The sequence below is a fragment of the Varroa jacobsoni genome, unplaced genomic scaffold (genome assembly GCF_002532875.2).
Source record: "Varroa jacobsoni isolate VJ856 unplaced genomic scaffold, vjacob_1.0 scaffold_123, whole genome shotgun sequence".
NCBI classification, from domain to species: domain Eukaryota; kingdom Metazoa; phylum Arthropoda; class Arachnida; order Mesostigmata; family Varroidae; genus Varroa; species Varroa jacobsoni.
The window spans coordinates 590387-607655 of record NW_019213025.1 but is presented as its reverse complement, the minus strand read 5'-3'; the positions used below and the strand labels follow the sequence as shown (position 1 = coordinate 607655).

The window sequence follows — 17269 nt, the reverse complement described above, 5'->3', positions numbered from 1 at the left end:
AGAATGACGTTCACAATAATATTTTATGATGAGCTTATTATTTGTTTTGTTCCAAAGACGGTTAGAAAAAAAATCGTTCCTAGATGCCTCAAGTAGGACATCTTTGGGATAAATTATAGTTAAAGAGGTTTAGTGATATTCAAGCTAAGGCTTAAACGTAAGTTGGCAACTTAGATATTAGGGATAAGCGGAGTTCAGTGCTGAACCAAAATGTATAATAAAATACCATGCTTGTGTTTTTACCCACTGAGATTCTGAATTAATTCTATGATGTTACAATTAACTATGAGATGGTAGGTAGAAAAGCATCTCAGCAATCTATGGGTAAATATTTCGCAAAACAACGTTTGTCGAACAATTATACCTTTGGTGCACGGCGGAAGAAAAGCTGGCTACTCAGCGATCCTGTAGCAATCGTCTCGCAGCAGTCAGGTACACGGGTGTCAGACACACCCCGCTAGACCAGATCAATGATTATACGAGGTAATGTATTTCTGCCTCTGGCCTATATAATATTCATGGCGTTATCTTGAGCATTGCCGACTCATTACGATAATTTTCCCATAGGAACTTGCTACTCAAGGGCCCGAAGCTCATATTCTGTAGGCGACTTCTCTACATAACTGGTTTGCGGAACCAGAGTCCTTCGTTCCTTACCATATGACCGCCACTTTACAAAACCACGCGCAGTTTTAAGAGTGGACACGTTCCGTTGAATTGCATTAGCATCGAGTGAACGTCCACGATGACTTCATTTGGAAGCGCTCTAGTTTCTCTAATTCCGACATTGAAGCGCAAACCGAGAGAAATCTGGAGTATTTCTCCCATGCGTGATCTAAGTCGGGATTTACTCAACGCATATTGAGTAAATACCATCCTTTGGAGTTAGCGACCTATAGCAGTGGCGCAGCGAGCGCATAGAGCACTAAATAGCTTCGGCCGGCATCTTCAATGTCCGTTGAGTGTTGGGTTGTCACGGACAACACTTACAACCATATTACCGCGGACCGTCTCTCTATCCCTTCATGCATGGATAAGCTTTTGGAAGTAGGCGGTAGGGTACTGAATTAATATCGAAGACAAAAACTCATGCTACGCATGCCGCTCATTTTGATACCTGACCCAATAGATTCACTTCCTGATTCGCCAGATGCGAACATTTCTATTGATACATTGAAATGACGTTTATTGTAGCTTTTTTAACATGCACTATCGGTAATTGCTTATGGTACCTCACTAATGGAAAGCGGAAGAGGTGCGGTTCGATCAGCCGCGCCGCGCCACCCCACAATAGTGACCAGATTTTCACGGAGACCGGCTTTATTGTTGGGCACACACTGTCAGACCGAGTACGCAACTCTTCTACCGATAGCCTACCGACAATTACTCCCTAGAAAAAGTTTCTACAGATTTTGCCTGTATAGAAAGGCTGTTTGTATTATTACGGCGGAAACATCAAAACATATTTTAATTTTAGGTTTAATAATACTAATTCCCTAATTTTCGGTTTGCGGATTTCTAATGAAGTAACGGCGTCATGGAAGTTATTTTACGTTGCTTGTAACCATATATTTCAAAACTACCATTTGAGATATTGTCTTTTATTCTAGCGCTAGCTGATATCGAAAGCGTTAGACCAGCATTTTTCTGGCAGGCCGCTCCGATTCGGCACAGCCTTTTGAATCCAAATTTCAAACCTTGGATGATAGTGATTCGTTGGTCAAAAGAGATAGCGAGGGAGTGTTCATCATTTCCGCTAGGCCCATTACCTTTGATTGGCCAATCGCGTATCTTCACGGTTGTCAACTCCTATCGCCAAACGCAACCTATCTCTAGTATTGCCTACGAGAACCGATCTGTCGGTAGGAGACAGCCAGGGATAAATCAATGGAGTTTTTGATGCCGGGTCACAGTAGCGTGCCTGTTCGCCTACCGGCCCGTGACCGATCGTGGGACACATTCCAGTTGTATAGTTCTTCTTACGACAATCGGGTTATGGGCGACCTCTGTTCAATTCTTCATTGGAAAGGCGCTGTCAAAAACAGTCACTAGATGGTGTATGAACTCTGCCCAATTCTTTTAGTCAGATTTCATGCCACTAATAGCAGTAGTAGTTGTCGTGGTTCCTATTATGATGTACTGTATATCTGCATAGCCCATGAGTCCAGATACGTACATACAAATACTTGCACGGGCAAGTAGCCCTTATTTTTGGCTTGGTTAAAAACGTCGCCCATCGGAGACGATGTCTCCCGCTTTCGTTACAAGTATTCATTGCCCATTCGGCTGCCGACAGGCTGGATTAAGAGAACCGAATTTACTGAGCAATAGTGCTAGCAGCAGCAGCGGCAGTAGCTACAGACTGATCACTGCGGATAGTGGGAAATAGGGTCACAAACTAAGCTCTGCTCAGGATTAATCTTGGTGCAACCGATTGATAAGACCGGTGGGGCACAGTTAGGAAGAAGCTTTACGGGTACAGATTCAGGGTTGCGAAAGCAATGAGAAAAGTAGGGGTGACAATGGAAGGCGCCAGTGTGAAACGCTTAAAGAGGGGAACGGGAGAAAGAGGCGCATCAGTCGCTAGCTAGAGACAGGCAAATTCGTCTTCACAGTCGCTGCCAAGAGCCTCATATAGCCTGTTCTGCAGGCCACCTCTCCATGTTTAGGGCATTCTTTGTAAGCCAAACTCTCACTCCTTACACCCAACTTCCGTCCTATTGTGCGCGGTTCTATTTGACATCGCCATCTTGGACCCAACCATCAAAAAGGATGAACGTACTATATTTCAGGCCTATGCATGAAATGGTTCTATCGGCATTATATTACGTATTTTTAACGTTCTACATCCTATGAGCAGCCTCTACTAGTGCCTATCCGTGGTTTCACGTAGTCTCTTTTTCCGTAAGTATTTTAAATTGAATCCCAGTGATTGATGAAAACTATTGCTATCAGCAGGGCCAAAGTCTATTCCTCGGCCCCTCGAGCCGAAGATTTCTCCTCTTCAAATCGAGCTTGTTCGCAATAAGAAAAACGAGAGAGGATTTGGAAAAGATTGAAAGTTGGAACGACCAGGGGGTCAGCGAGGGCCGACTAGCGTAAAGCCGAGCAATGAAAAACGAGTAGGGCGGAAGAACAATCTGCGACTTTCTTTTGTAACTAGGAGCGAGTGAAGAACCTCAGTTGAATGGCTGACTGCCTGTCTGACTGCTTCGAGTGCCCAGTGAGTGGACCGTTGTAGAAATGTAGAAGCAGTGTTAGTAGTCACGGCAGCAGTTCGTATGGCGGCGCCACTAACGGCAGAAGCAGTATTTGAACCAAACTGCTTTCCGAAGAAGGAAAAGCAGAGCATTACGAAGAAAACAACGGGGGTTCTTTGAGGCTGGGGGGAATAGAGCCGAAGGAACGCCTCACCGCAGTTGACGATATCGGATTTCTTTGTCCTAACCACCCTCCCGTCAACCTTCTCCCCTAGTATTACGTCGTCCACTGTCGACGTAGAAGAGCGGCGGACGAACTCTTACCAATGGCGCGTTTCCTCTACAACCCTTATATATAAGCAGAAGTATATAACTTGCCATACCCCATTTCAAGTCAGCCGATCTGTTGGCGAGGAAGGTCGACCTGTTTTCCGGCCAACAGCCAAATGATCTTCCCTTCAAGTAGTTCTCCTAGAATTTCTTCCACTTTTTTCTCGTTGCCATCTCATTGTTCCCTCTTTCCTACGCAATTACGCAAGCAACTTACAGACCATTCTTCTGTTTTGTTTCTATTGCTCCTGCTTCCACCTATTTCGCCTATTCGCCTGATTCCACCTAACTTAACGGCCTAGTCATTCCATGTACCCGCATCCTTTAAACAAAGAAGCACCCTGTTGTTGTCGTCGGCATGAAACTGTCCTCTACTTTCCCTCTGCCTCCCACTCACCTAAACGTCGACTTCTACCCTAGCGCTAATCTTAGGCGGCAAACGAGCCGACTATCTCAAATAAGCAAAATTACCTAAGTTTGTATATAGTAAGTGTAGGTAGAATCAAAATATGTAATCGATATCGGCTGACAATGACAGCGGGACAATACAGAATACCAGCGTGAACCATCGCCTTTTGCCTTACCCTCGAAGACTCCAGTCCACTTCTCGACTCATACCCCCCCCCTCCCCCTCTAACATCGCCTACTCGTGCAGTTTCGCAGTGCTCGCTGAGTGTCTTTGTTTGTTCCGTTGGCTGTTGAAAGTGCAGGTTCCTAAAATCGGAAGCTAGCTAGCTTGCTTGCTATTGGTCGACGTTTTTTTCAGAAATCCAGCCACCAAGCCTGGCAGGCCCTGAAGCCTGCTAGTTGAAGCTAAAGTTGTGTGGAAGCTAAAGTTGTGTGCTGCTCGTCTTCGTATGTAGGCCTCAGTTGGCCGGCCTGTCAGTCCTCCTGGTTAAAAACCAAGCGCCTTTTATATATTGAACATAAATGACTATGCTTATCTGCATACAATGGCTCACCAAGCTCAATGCTTATTGACAAACATCAAATAGCAACAGCTTTCATTTCCTTGCTCAGCTGATTGTTGTCGTCGCGCCCGTCTGCTTAGCAGCTGCTATGAAGCTTAGGTCTGTCTTGAAAGTAACAGTAGCTGGCCTTTATCCAGTTGGTTTGCTGGACAGAGGAACTGCGGCAGCTCTCTCGGTGGTTGCCGTATTGTGTTACAACTGAAACGTATTTCGCTTTTACCATTAAGTAGCAACCATGTATTGGGTCTCTCTTTCGCCCTCTGTTTCTCTGCCATACTAAGCCCGTAAGCCGTCATTCTGCGATGCCAGCTTGCCCTTGCTTCCCCAGCGGCTGCCCGGCGCTGCTTACTTTGCTGCCCTTGCAGTGACTATCAAAGTACCTTTACTATTCCGACGTGCTCCTCGTACGGACAAATATAAGAGGCGACGACAAATAATGCAATCGATAGGTCGACATGCCGCACCTTTACTGTTACTGGCAGTTACGGCGACTACTGTCAGTAGTAGCGGCCGTTGGCATAGCAATGCTTCTTACCCCACTCGTTCTTCTTTTTCGCGTTATTGTTCCTATATGTCGTTGTACTCGTTGACCGATTGAGGTTCGGGGTGTTGCCAGCAATAGAGGCGTCGGCGGACTACACTCTGCTCGAATGGGTTAAGTGTGCTGTGGTGTCCATTCGAGCAGCCAGTGCTAAATAGTCTCCTTCACCGATAGGACCGGGATGTTATTACTGCCATAGCCGGTCGGACAGGTCTGCCTAGCTGGAGAGAGAACCACCAAGAACGAGTCAGCCCACAAAACCAACGAGTGCCCTGACACCCACGGATGGTAACGTAGCTGGATAGGCTCGGCTTACCTGGTCGTTCATTCGGTAGATAGGAAAAAGGGAATTGTGCGGAAAGGCCCGCAGATATGAATGTTGGCGTCGGCCTGCCATTGTACGTGAATAACAGTAATAGTCAGTGCGGCAGCATTGATAAATTCACTTTGTCTCTCCCGTGTAATGCAACTATATGGTTCCCGCAAACGCGTTGCTGCCCCCTTCGTCGTCCTGCTCGCTGCGCCATACGGTGTCTGCCATATATATGCTACCAACTTTGCTAGCCATGGCCATATCCCTCCGTTGACCATACTACTCGCAATGTAGAGATTAAGATTGGTACTATGCCGTTGACTATAGTCATGCTTCGGACGCTGGCCGGTCCACCACAGATCGAGGCGAACCGATCCGATAACGAAAGCGCACAGCTAGGGGCCACCTCTGTGGAATATGGGTCTAGCATGCATGGAGAAGAGAAGTTACGGCAGGGGGACAAGGTATGATAAGGGGCGATGTTTGGCAGCCACAGCAGGAAACACAGCATCGGGAGAACGAAGAGACGGTAGGTCAAGTATCTCCCTGGGGTTTCCGCGCTTCTCCTGCACTGCCATTTCATCAGCTTGTGCTTCGGCAATGCGACCAGTAGCGCCCATACTTTAGATCGTCGAGTACTCCCTGTACATCATCATAGCTTCGTTCATTTGCTGGGTCCCGGGTCTTGTCTAGCGATAGTGATCGCGGGAGTTGCAATCGCTGCTTGTTGCTTACCTCTTTGTCCATCTTCTATATCCATTTACCAGCCAATCGAGACAATGATGAAGATAGCCCTTTACTCTTTTACAAAGGAGAGCCCGCGATATTATTCTTGCCTGATGTTGAGTCCATTCCTTTGGTTGACACTTTGAGAATCTTTCAAATAACTTTTTCTTCTTTTTTTCGTCGAGAACACGAGGCGATGTTTATACGAAAACGTATATTTCTATTCCGAATATTGTCCATGACGTGCAGTATACGGCATAAACAACTGATGCGTTCTCGGTGCTCGGGTCTCTTGGGGAGTTAAAAAGTGCGGCAGATTTTTATTATATTTCATCTTCGTAAAATATAAGTGCGCTTTGTTTCTGGATGAATCTGCCGATGCTATTGTCGGAAATGTTACAATTTTCTTCGACGCAGGCGGTTATAAGGAAAAAAAAGTGCAACCATTTGCTTGGTTGGCCGTAAAATCTGTGAAACGTGGGCACCGTTCCGAGGTTTTCATCAAATTACTCTACTGCTCTACTTAGATTCAGGTGGGAAAAATTTAAGTAGTGATCGAAAACTTGGAGGAATCTTCAGTCGATCCAGAAGGAACCTCATCATCGATCCTGGTTCAACCATTCAAAATCAAACGACCCAGACTGGCTTACTTTCATGGTCTATGTCTGCTGTCTGTGTATTCTATCTTAGAGGACATGCTGGTTCGTAGACAGCTGCGGTTATTTCTGATATATTGTTATCTGGTTTTGTCGAACTGTATTTTTAATTCGAAATATTTCTGAACATTTGTTCCTGCCTCTCGTATATTTTGCGATTGATCATCCTAACGGGTTTTGGGAAAGAAAGGCCGAGCCTCAGGTTGAATTTAGCTTTCACTTTTTGACAGCAAAAAACACACGCTAGTTTTTCCCTGTATACATATATGGGTCGTTTTTCCAGTGGAGTTATGTCCGGCGCAATTCGGCATAAGTATGCTCCGTATGAACAGAATATTACACTATCATATCACGTATTATTACAATGCAGTACGGCTTATAATCTGTTCAGAAATGAGGCACTTTAATAAAAAAAAAAACAATCCATTAGAAAACCCGGTTTTTTTTCCGAAAAAGTTTTTAACTACATTTTTAAATAAATTTAATAATGACTAAATAAGTTATTTGTCAAAGCAAACATATAGGCATAATTTATTTTGCCATTTCATATACTTGTAAATTAAGAATTGCTAGCAACCCCTAAAAATTCAACGAAGTGACGATGCATAAATATAACTGATGACGATATGTGTATCGTTGTATAATTTAAGAAGGTAGTTTCGCACACCATGTTAAGCTGTTCCTGAATCCTGTTAAAGTATCAACAAGGGTTTAAGTAAGTAAAATGTAGCCCGTGCCTTGCTAGCGCTAGGGTGTTTCAGTGGCAAATCTTTCGATAATTAGCAAAATAACGCCAGTGATCGCAAGAACGTCCCATTGCGATTTTTCCTCACCGGGCCATTCGCTCACTTGGGCGTCCTGCAGACGTCATTCTTTTTGTCGTTGCTACTGCTGCTGCTGCTGCTGCTACGTTAAATGGACAAAGCGTCATACACGGTTCACATGCGGAAACATTCAGAACTGCCAAACATGGGTCAAGAAAGTGCTTGTGAGTCTTGCGATGCCGTGGAGCAACATGTGGCACTAACGTGAGCAATACATAAACGAGATATTACGTAAGCAGGCAGACGAGAACAGCTGGAATACTTAATGACAAAGTGTGTCGGTAACGTCCACCATCGAGAGTGATAGCTCAATCGCGCTCTAATGTAAGCAAGGGCTAAGCAAACCGAACATAAATTTAAGGTGATGATTCTAAGCGAACTACGATAGCGAAGCGTGTCGCTACGGTCCAAAAGTTAAACCGCGATGTAGTTTATAGGAAGCATGATGAAAACTACCATTCGTTACTACCATTCGTTAGGAGGATCTGATGAGCCAGAGCATCGCGTCTCGTCATTGATCTCTTCCCAGTTCATTGCATTTATTAGAACTCAAAAAATATAGCCTGTATAATGAAAGCATGCATGAAAGAATTTTTAACAAATTGCTATTTGATAAGCGTGTCGTTTTTCATTTTGACGATCTCTTTGAAATGGAAACAGACGCTGTAACGTAATTGTGTAGTCTTCAACGATCGATAACGACTGTTGTCGAGCTGGTGACTCGGCCATCTTCGGCGGGAGTAGGTCGACGACGGAGTCCCTTAACGAGCGCCCGCTATTGGAAAACCCACCACTTCTTGCGCAGCAGATCTTTCTGCGACGTCATAGGCAAACTGTGGGGATTCACATATCTTTGGCACTCTCTCGTGTTAGCAAAGCGTTTCCTTCTCGGAGGGGCTCGTCCTTCCAGTTGCACGAGCAGCAGAGGGCCGTAGCCGCAGCCATTGCCTAGGCGCGCCATACTCGTCACCGACTCATGCCTTCCCCCGGACCCTTCATCCGCACTGGCTCCAAGCATCCTTGCTATCCGGCAGCGTTACTATCTATAAAGGAGGCAAGCAACTGCTGTCTGAAGTCGGGATGGCACGACAATTCCAAATTTTCCTGTCGGCACACCACCACTGCTGCTACGGCTGCTGTTACTGCTCCAATCTAGGTTCGCTGTCAACTCGTCACGCCGCACTGCAAACGTCATCGTCGGAAGCTTCAACCCACTACAACAAATAATGTATCCACAGCGAGCTGGCTAACAGGGTGTTAAGTTATTGATATGATCTGGCGAAAAAGGATGAGGTACCATTGGTTGTGTAGCTAAACGGCCTTTTTCGTAACGTTTCGTTTATGGCAGGAATAAGGCTAGCACTGTACGACCGCTGTGATCTTAATTCCGCTATTAACACATCCTAACACGATTGAGGGAAGCTCAATATAGTTAGTATATTAATGTTTTTGTTTTGTTAAAAAATGCTCCGTTTGTTTTTCTCTCGCTAATCTCGTATTTTGTCCGCTATCCGCTTGCTGTATCGTACAGGCAAATCAATATTTCGGCTGAAGGTCCATTACTCAGGTTTGTTTCTAGACATACGTGCTTCTCGGGCATTACCAATTGGCACGAGAATACACCGTGAGGTCGTCAAGGTTTGAGGAGCTAAGAGGTAAGGGAATACGGGACGTAAATTTCTCGTTGTGAAGCCGATATCAAGCTCGTCACGTGACGTCTTCTCTAAAATAGCCTGCGCAAAATAAGTGAAATCTATTAGAAGTTTCAATTATCTATCGGTTACAAAGCTATACACATTAAAGTTAGATCGAACAGCCGATAGATTTCGCAGTGACGACTGTCCACGCAAGCTGTTTAAGGTCGAGAACTTAATGAACCGGACAATTTATAAAGAATATACGCAGCAGAATTTCTTTTAAAAAATATGATAACTTTAAGCATGTTCATTGCACGTAAATAAAAAAAAAAAATGACTAGAGGATTTTGGCGCAAGGAATAGTCATCGAAAGCGTTATCGTCATCTGATTCTACTATTTCTCGAGAAAATTGTTTGTATCGTTGTTCATCCGCCGAGAAACAGATGTGTATCCACACATCTGAATGTAAACACCTAAAAAGGCGGGCCAAACTTTACCTCTATACGCTCAAATGTATGCACCTCAATCTTTTTAAATTTTGTTAGACAGCTAATCAATAACCTATCCTTACCCCTTGCCGCCCGAAGTGAGGCGCACGCCGCACGAGATCAGAGAGGGTACTATTACCAAGACACAGTATGCAGCACTGTCGATCGCCGCTTGTTTCATTTTTGCATCGCCAAGAAAAACGCACACACTATTTAAGTCTCAGAAGCTAGCATGAACAATGGCAGAGCTTCTCTGCATTGTCATGCAATGTCAAAATACGGACAAACATCCCGACATAGCTTGCCGATGGGACTGGTGGGAGGGAGATGGGAAGCAGAGAGAGGGGTCTTTTCATTTTCGTAGGCCTTCCCTTCCCCCAGCAATTGCAGCACTCCAAATAGCTTGAGAAGAAAATTCAACCAGCGTGCGCCGCTGCACCAGCACCCAAAGCAGTGGCTGCAAAAGCACCGACATAGGATACGACACGAATGACAGGGGCGGGATAGGATAGCAAAGGACCAGCAGGAACGGAACAGGCGCATGACAACGACAACGACGGCATCAACAACAGTAACGGTGTCCAATCATAAACAAGATTTTCAACGAATTCTTTACTCCCACGTCCTCAGACGTTCGCGTGCCCATGCTGTTTGTATGCTATAACGAAATATTCACTTGACACACGCGTGAAAAATGACGAAAACGCTAAGCCTCGCGAGTTCGGCGTTGAACGAAGTGTCAAGTAAGACTGAGAAAAAAGCTCATTTCTCGGAACACTCATCCAACCAAAGATGTTCTTGCCTGTGCGACAAAAATGATAATGACGCCAGGACATCATGGGGCACATATGATAGTGGTTATGTGTCGTCCGAACTGAAAATTAAGGAGCATCATTCATCCAGACTTGGCACCTCCACCCATTTCATACTGGTGATCGTGTCAATTGGCGCGGGTATTTTGAACGAATTGCAAAACAAAAAAAAAGTCGTTTTTCCTTTCTTTGGTGGTCATTCAACTTAAACGCGTGACACATGTCAGTAGAGCGTTACGTCACAGCTGCTCGAACAGTAACGCTAGCTGATGACGATGTTACTCGAAGTTGGATGTAATCATAAAAGGTGTCTATGAGACAAAAATCGTACATATGTGAGTACCTGCGTGCAACAGCGTTTCGGCTGAACCATTTAAATCTTCGGTGAATGCGGACCCTTTGGAAAAAGAATTGATTTACATCTGGCAAGCAAAGATTGCTTCAAGCAGGTACGTACGGTAAGGAGGACTTGGATTGTCAGTTTGAATTATTGGGCTCAAACAACCCGGAGAGACTCCTGCTATTTGGGTAGGCACAACACGTGTGTAAACGTAAGTCTGTTTGTGTGTGCAAGCAGGTGGGTGGATGGACACTGATAGAGAGGAGTAAGAGGTGGAAATCGAGAAAAAGACCGGGGCGAAAGAACTGAAATTTGGTCGTTTATAGATGAAAATTGCTTCGCCGAAAAGGAGGACAGGACATTTTGAACAGAAAAACAGGGAGGACTATACGGAGGAAAAGTGTCAACACAGAATAATAAGGAAATGACTATTTCGGTAACGATAGGAATGAAATGGTGGCGGTGACAATAATGTCGGCGAAAACGATGACTAAACGATGCCAGAAGGGTGACAGGAATGGGCAATGACATGCAAACGCAAACAAATCCGCCTGCCCCTCCATTCGTCGTGGTGCAAGGTGATCGGGAGCAGATGCAGAAGAAATGGCCGATTTGACCGAGGAGACGTTGCACCGCGACGCTTCCAGCGCCAGCGAACATTCAGAAACGACGTTGAATGCACATTACGCTGAACGCCGTTGGATAGTGATACAAAGACAGGAAAGCTGGCAGGCAGGATGTCGCAGGACGACGACACAGTACCATGTGCAAGGCGCACTCACCTCCTGGGCCCCGGTTAACTCTCTTGTCGGCCTGTTTATCATCATCATCGTCGTCGTCGTTGGAGGAATATCAAGAATAACTAATGATGTCCACTCACAGTTCTTGAAAGGACGCTAATAACGAACAAGAATTGCGTTTGGACAATCAGTAGTTGCGTAGCTGGCTGCAGTAGGCGTCGATAGTCGTTGTTAGTTCACGAACGCACGACTGTACTGACATGTTGGCATGCGCCGACATCCAACTCAACAAATCTAGCTATGTGGACGAGACGCTTAACTACACTGGAATTACACTGTGCACCAATGTTGGACAGACGATGGACACTACAAATAGTTCTCAAATATAGCCACGAGCTCCGCCACTGTGGACTGAGCAAATCCTTGTCCGGGGGCCAACAAGCAGCTACCCACATATACGTTGCGAAGTGGAGCGTACATCTGTAAGTCTGCGAGAGGGTACTATGCTGGAGGCTATACAAACGGCGGGGACTTCGCTGATTCGCTTCGCTGGGAGACCGACCAGGAAAGGGGCATCCCAGTCATATCGAGGAGGCCAGCAGACAGGCAGCCAGGCCGACAGGCACGCGAGCAGGGCAAACGACGATGGTACAGGGGCCTCCGGACAATCCACGCAGCCGGCAACAAACGATCATACCGCTGCTATTTTAGGAATAAATAAGTATAGGATATAGGAGAAGGTGGCAGCGGCTGTGACCGATTCACGATGCGGGAAATCGCGAGCTTCGAGTGCTTGATTCCACCATGAAAAGTCCACCTGTAAATTCTTGCTAACAAAACAGTCATATATGTATATAGGTATATAGATATGTATAAGGGTAAAGACTGACATTGTTATTTAGACTAGTCCTGTTCTTTTAGTAGGGAGGGAAATACGATTTGCAGGGGTCGATTAATTTAGCTCCTTTGGTCCGCGCAAAATTGTAACTTAGGAGGCCTCAAGAACGATATCAAGTCGAAACACATACGTGGACTGCGGCTAACGCTTGTTTCAATATAGTCAGATTACATCACGGTAGTACGTTATGGTATTGCAATATCGGTGTAGCTGAAGTCATACTGAATGAAATGATTCTAAAATGAAGTTCATACGCGGCCCATGCGTTGTCAAGAGACACTTGAAGGAGCTCGGTTGTCAAAGTTGCGAAGCTTATTCATCGAATATATCTGTTCTTACGTCGAGGTTCCACCCCACTCTAACGCCGCCGCTGCCGCCACCGCTCCGCTGAATAGCCGAAACGCAAACATACGCCAGTTCAAAACGTACCGTAAAAGCTCCTTTTATCGCTCTATCTCTAGCTAGACAAACTTTGGAACATTCCGGCCGGAATGATCAACGTACATGCTATAAGCGGGACGAACTTAGGAACCAGGTGAAGAAGATGGAGGGAATAGAAAATGGCACATTGGCCATTATCAGCACTCGCCTATATTTTTCCATCAACATTAGACATATCCGTTCATCGTATGCTTGCACATAGTGACAGCTGTGCGCTTCTCTCATGTTGTCCGAAGAAAAGCAAACGCACCGTATAAAATGTATACGAAACTCACCGAGCCGGGCGGAGCAACGTAGCAGGTGCAACAGATGGCGCGAAGTAGGAGTAAGGCCAAATAGGCCAGTAAGTCGAGCAACCGGCAGTTGGATGAAGAAGTAGGGAGTAAACTCGGGATAAGGCCCGCCGTCTTGGCACGATCGTTGTCCCGAACCATTGAATCATCCAGCACGCGCGCACTCGCCATTGTGACTATAGATGTGTGTTAGTTTTTTTATGTAGTAAATTTATAACGGATGAACATCTACTAGTAACAACACACAACCTGCCGCAAAAAAACAACAACGACGATGACGACGGCAAGAACAACGAAATTCTCAGTAGAACACCTTTCTATGCTAAACACCGCCGCCGTGAAGTCTACAAGCTGGCTCATACACAGCTGGATGTTAACAATAGGCTAAACCGACGAGCAACTTGAGAAACCTGGGTACAAAGACAGTTTGGCAGCTTCCACGGCAAGAACGAAAACTATAACACGCACTCGATCGAACCAAGGGAATCTTAACGAAAAAAAACGGAAGCAATCGAGCAATGAATGGTGGTGGCGGCCCAATGGAGTAACGCACGCAATAACACGTCCGAGAGACACACGGATAGCAGATCTGCCGTTATTGGCCCAGCAGTTCCTGAACCGGAGATCTCCGACGAGCGGGTCCGGGGTGGGGGCATTATATAGCGGGTGGGGTAGAGAGGAAGGGAAGGGAGAGGGCAAGCATAGCCCCTGATTGGTCCAGAGAGCCTCGATCAACAGGGAAGAGCGGGAAGTGGTCCAGTGAGCTCAAGTATAGAAGTGGACCACCGGACCCATGGGCGCTCGACGGCAGCCAGGTCCAACCCAACCGACGAAGACAACCCCAGGGCGAGCAGGCCATGGAAGCCCAACCCAGTCAAGATCAAGAACTCAGATCAAGTGGAGTGAGAAGCGAAATAAAAGAGCGATAATGAGAAGGAGAAATGGGTGGCAGAGAGAGAAAAGGGGTCAGGACATCAGAGGGCTATAGAAGACGAATGCAGCGAATACAGCATTCAGCAAATAATCACCAGCAGAAACAGCCTTTAACTCCTTTGCCGCTGCAGCCTGACCGGGACCAGCAGCACCCGGACACGGAAACGCCTTGTCATCGGCACTCATTGAACACCAGCGTCTGAGCCACAGCGGCAGCAGGAGCCACCACCGAAGCAAACGAAGATAGCGCTCTATTTGGTCAAGTTAACGGGTTTAGTCGGGAAGTCATTCTGCAGGTTGTCCTGTCAAGGATCATGGATAAAGAGAACTGCGGCTAACTGGTTTGGCGCAGCCCTAAACGAGTACCAATGGCGGACGGCTTTCCCTGAGCAACTCCACGTGCCTCCCAGAAAGGCGAAGAGAAGCACACGATTTGAAGAAGGTTGGTTGGTGTCTTCGGGAACGGAACTCGGGGCTCGGGAAGAGAACGACGAAGAAGGGACTTCGAAGGACTTGCTGCTGCGCTGCCTGCGAGATGTCGCTCACTCAGGACAACAGATCACTAATGAACAGGCGACTCTACAGCCTATTACTACTAGTACCTGTACCACTAGTCCCACTCTCAACAACTTAGAAACTCAGCGCACATCGCTGTACAATTTCCGCGCGCTTTTCTTAGGCGCAGAACTTCTCATTCATTTGCTTGCTTGCTAGTCTAGCTGCATCTCGACAATTGGATGGTCGATGAAGCAACGGGCAACTCAACTGGACCACTACGGTTTCGTTCAAACCCAGCTCTCTCGCGCACTACTTGCTCACTAAGACACGAAAGGATCTGTAGATCTAACTTGCTGGGTCAGCCGCTCTCGCCAGGCCTGGCGGGAGATGGCAGTTGCTTACGAGTCTTCGGAGACGCGCATAGAATGTGCCAGTGGCCTAAAATAAACACTTAGATTCGCAGTTCAGCTGTCCAAGTTCTCCCAGGAGCCACAGCATCTCTCTTCCCTTGCCAGACAAAACGGAATCTTGGCATCCCTAATGTCGCTACCAGCTTGCGGTGAAGCCTGATAGAGGTTAAGGCTTGCCAAGAAGAATTTCGCTTTATAGCAGAAATCCTCGATTGCTCGAGGGTTGTACTTCGGTTAGACGCAAGAAGTCATTCGACGGACTCCGCTAGTTAATCCAAATCAGATATGGAGGCAATAAGGTTTATTGGCTCGTTCGGTGAAGGCCGCTGATGACATTTGAACTGACCACGAAAGGAAGAGGTGTCAAAGGCCTGCTTGTTTCCTAAGGACGCGCTTGTCAATAGTGATGATAGTCTTGACTACCCAGGAAAGAACACGTAACTTGAAGTTACTGGTTTTTCTGTCGTATCATTGTTCACAGCAACAGCTTAAACTGGAGAATGGTCAGAGCATAATGGGTATTGGTGTCGAAGTTGTAAACGTTGCCTTCCAACGAAGACCTAGAGTAAAAAGCCCGATGTGTCGCCAACGATGCTAGGCCCTCTGGAGCAATGTGGGCACACTTCAACGCGTTTCGATTGAAATGTCTAACTTGGTAATGTGAAAATAAATTGTCATCCATCTCGCCTTCTCGGAAAGTCTTGACACAACTTGGCAAGCAACTCGCTCAGCTTCCTAAAACTGCCTGACCGGGTCTGGATTCCATCGACTTTTCATGGCTCCGTGCGCTTGCTTGCTGTGACCAAGTGCAGGTTCATTCCATCCGATGCCGCTGCTTCTGGTCATGGTTCGCGGAACAAAAAGTTCACTTCCTCTGAGGTAAGCATTGAGAACTCTATCAGGAGTTAAGAACTTCGCGCACCTTTTCAACGCAGAGTGTCGCTAAAGGCGTCTGTTTTTTCATTTTACTGTAAGAAGTGTAGGAGCATTTCGCATAGAAAGAAGAAAAAATATCATAGCCCTGCCTGCATTTGTCCATTTGAACATCCGTTTGCCTGATCGTCAATTTTTAGACCTCCATTCGAAGTATTTCGAAATGAATGATGTATCACCAGAAGCATAACGTGAAGTCGTGGTCATCCAGACTCAATCTTCGTTCTACAGCACAATCTGAAACCCGCAGTACGAATCTACCTTTCATTTATTTTGATTGCTAAGTTCCACTTATGTACTTTTAGTTTTGATATTAAAAAGAAAATCATTTTCGCTTACATTGGACTTTTTATCGGATCGCTTACAGTGTTTTTTGTATCCTGAATTGTTGAGATATAGTGAAACCTGTCATATATCTAATAGTACGTCATCACAGTGCTGGTCATTAATCCCAGACATCAAGTGGCAGACGACACACGACGTAATTTGCGTGAAATTTGAATGGAAAGCCTGTAGCATTTTTTTGAAGTCCTGAATAGTCCCGTGTGTTCCACACTATGATATATAAGCAATCGGCAGGTAACCTCTGACTTTTTTTTACGAATGTTTGACCAAATGGTTTCACACCAACTTTCAGTAAACGAACTCTATGCTGTATTCTATGAAATTAAAATTTAGTCGCTTCCAATGCCATGCTAATCTCGCTCGCTAAGGGCTGCCTTAAAAGGTTCCTCGATGGGCAGTCAACAGTAAGTGGGTTCGTACGTCCATAAGCTGCTCTACCGATTATTTTCGTTAGGTGGAACGAAATCTGTATGAAGCTGCAAACTTGATACGACCCGGGCGGCATTAGACCGCACTGTACAAAAGAGCAGTTCACAGTTCGGACCTCTCAAGCCTGTCACAGAACGAACAGCTTCTCGAAGAAGCAATTGAGCAAATCTTAGCTTTTGACTGTCGCCAATTACCGTGTCTATTCATTCCAGATTACAGTTACTGTTACCGTTGGCATCGAGCAATTGACCCAACGGCAAAAGCAATCTAGTAGCAAGAGCGTGACCCAGTTAGAAACAAGCGACACATAATGGTGTCCTATGATGTTGTCTCGTTCGACGGGAGCCCCTGCGCACTGTCCATCGATGGATCGAGACAATACGGTGTCTGAGGATGCTGTCCTGGCGGTAGCTATGGAGGTGGGGGCTAACAGTAGCGATCCGCAAGGTACAAGGAGCCGCGTGTGGTAAACTTGTGTCGACTCCCACCTGTAGTCGAGTTGGCAGAAGA

At 46.1% G+C, this 17269-nt stretch overlaps 1 long non-coding RNA gene across 1 annotated transcript in view; it reads right to left on the bottom strand.

Annotated features, from left to right (window-relative positions):
* LOC147753900 (uncharacterized) overlaps positions 1-13808 on the bottom strand; it is a 22994-nt gene extending 9186 nt beyond the window's left edge. The window contains exon 1 of the long non-coding RNA XR_015313683.1: positions 13194-13808. This is a non-coding gene — a long non-coding RNA (uncharacterized LOC147753900). The remainder of the gene's footprint in view (positions 1-13193) is intronic.
* Between the last annotated feature and the right edge of the window lie 3461 nt (positions 13809-17269).